We start from the raw sequence: 2,642 nt of genomic DNA, 5'->3' as shown, positions 1-2,642 counted from the left end.
ATATAGTATAAATCTTAGAACAAAAATTAAGATTAAGCAATATTCAGAAAATTAAATGTTTCCAAACAATTGGCTTTACTTCTTATACTTTTTTTTTTATACTTTTCTGCTGGATGGTTAAGACCAAGTTAAAGCAAGACCTATGAAACAAGAGTTGTAGCTTTTGGGTCTGATAAGGTCAGTGAAATCCCCTCGGGATTTATCCTGAGATCCTGTACCTCAGATTGTAGATCCTTTGTCAGTGTGAGTCCATTTACACTGATGGTTAAGATTGAGATATTGACTTATATTTGACATGCTATATTCTTGCTACTGGTTACCTGTTTTTCTGTTGTGCTTGTTTGCCCTATTTGATGCATTCTTTTCATTACCATTCATGGAGTTGTGGTCTTTTTGATCCCTCTCTAGAATATTTTTTTTTTTTTAGTAGACTGTGTAGGGTTTGCTTGATCTTCATAAATTTCTTTAGTATAAATCTGGGTTAGAATTGTTTTCTTGTGTGACTTGCAGTACTTTGCTCCATGCTCTTCTTGACTTCATGTTTTGTGAAGAGAAATCTGCTTTTATTCTGGTGGGTTTTCCTTTACATTTGATCAGTTTCCTTTCTCTAGGTGTTGTTTGTTTTGTATTTGGGGGAAGGGTCTACAGGGTGTTCAGTGTCTCACTACTAGATCAGACTCATAGTGATCTACCTGTTTACAGCCTCTCAAATGTTGGGATTACAGGTGTGTGCCACCACACTCAATCTCAGTTGCCTTCTCAGTGCAACCTGGGTGTGGGTTCAGCACAACAGGCCCTGGGATTGAACTCCCTGTGCCTACTTGCCGGCACTTTAATCCACTGAGCTATTTGGCTGGCCCTTTCTAGTGGCTTTTTGTATGCTGTTCTTTTGCTGAATTTCTGAGATCTTGATTAGTATGTGCCTCTTTGTTGTTTTTATTGGGTTGATGTTATTCAAAGTTCTTATGTTTTCGTTACTAAATGTCAATTTTTTCCCCATATTTGGGAAGTTCTCTGGTATTTCTCCTGCTCATGTTCTTTGTATATCTGTTTGTGTTGGCTCTTCTTTCTCTTTGATGCCTGTTATTTTTTATTTTTTTGTGGTACTGGGGATTAAACTCAGGACCTTGTGCATGGCAGGCAGGCACTTATTCTACTGAGCTATCTCCCCAACCTGATGCCTGTTACTCTTATGTTGTTCATCTTTGCATCATCTTGCAACTGTTGAATTATTATTTCCTGGATCCTACTTGTTTTTAAGAGATCTTTTCTTACCTTTTCAAAAGTTACAACAATGTTTTCAGGGTAGAAAGTCTATCTTCACCTTCATTCAGATGGTTTTGTCAACTTTTGAGTTTTAATCTCTTAGATATTTCTTTGCATCTGCTTCACGCCTTCTATTTCTTCGCTGTATTGCTCATTCAAGGTTTCCATCCTTTTTCCTTTCTTCTCTGTTTTTTTAATCAGTGTCTTATTTAGAAACACTTAGTAAATCCTTCTTTTTTATTTTTTATATATTAAAATTATATTCTAACATTACATAAGAAAATGGTTATTTCATGAGATAGCAGTAACTTTTTTCCATTGTTTTAAAAAGCTTACTTTAAAGAGAATATAGCAATAATTGTTATGACATTAGAAACAGTATACATTTTGAAGACCAAAATGACAGGTATTTCAAGCATGGTTTTAGTATTATATGTCACTGTCCTCAATGTAGTTTCTTAGTTCACAGAAATCAGCAGATAAAGTTACTTAATGTGAGAATTCTACCCATTAACTGCTATTTTCAAAAACTTGAGGGAAATTCTTAGGACCATGGCCTTATCCACTTTGTATATATAAATGTATGGTTTTGCCCCTTCCTAATTTTTAGTTATCATTTATTTTTTTACTTTGGAGATTATTTCTGATCAGATTTCCTCTATACCTTCCTGCAGTTGTTTCTTTACTTCAGATGCTATTCTTTCAGTAATTTCAGGTGTGTGACTTCCAACTTCTTTTATGCTAGTGTCTCCTGTTTTTGTTTTGCTTTGGGCCTGAAAGTGCATTTTGCTCCTTCTCTTTCTCATTTTATATATCAGAGAGAACTCTTTATTTTGATTTCTATGATTTTTTGTGAAAGTTTGACAGCAGGTAGCTGTATCACTGTGATCAGAACCTCTCTGTTTACAGTCTGATCTTTAGGTGTCTCTTCTGTGTCAAAGATTCTTGTTTTGTGTGTGCATCAAAGTTTTGCCCTCTCTATTGATTTGGGGTGAGATATTGGTTCTATTTTGCATTGTCCTCTGAACTTTGGTGTAGAGTTTTATTGTAGTTATTACTCAAGCACCTTCTGATATTGTTACCCAAGAGAGATCATGCAGTTAAGATAGGTATAATTTTCAATTTACAGTACTACATTTAGCGGCACTAACAACGGGTAGTGAGAGTTAGCATTTGGAAAACTTTAGTAACTAATGGTTTTATATTTTAGACTGTAAAAGCAGACATTATGACTATATAGCTAAGCAGATATTAGGTTTGGAATTTTTATTTAAATTAGTTCCCCTAATTTCTGTCTGGTTACCTCCTCTGATGTACCTGGAGTCTTCCATGCAGACTAGTTTACCCCAGTTACCTGTTGTGTTCCTGCTCTCTCT

Source organism: Octodon degus, unplaced genomic scaffold (assembly GCF_000260255.1).
Source record: "Octodon degus isolate 3935 unplaced genomic scaffold, OctDeg1.0 scaffold00101, whole genome shotgun sequence".
NCBI classification, from domain to species: Eukaryota; Metazoa; Chordata; class Mammalia; order Rodentia; family Octodontidae; genus Octodon; species Octodon degus.
Note: the sequence above shows the minus strand (reverse complement) of the source record.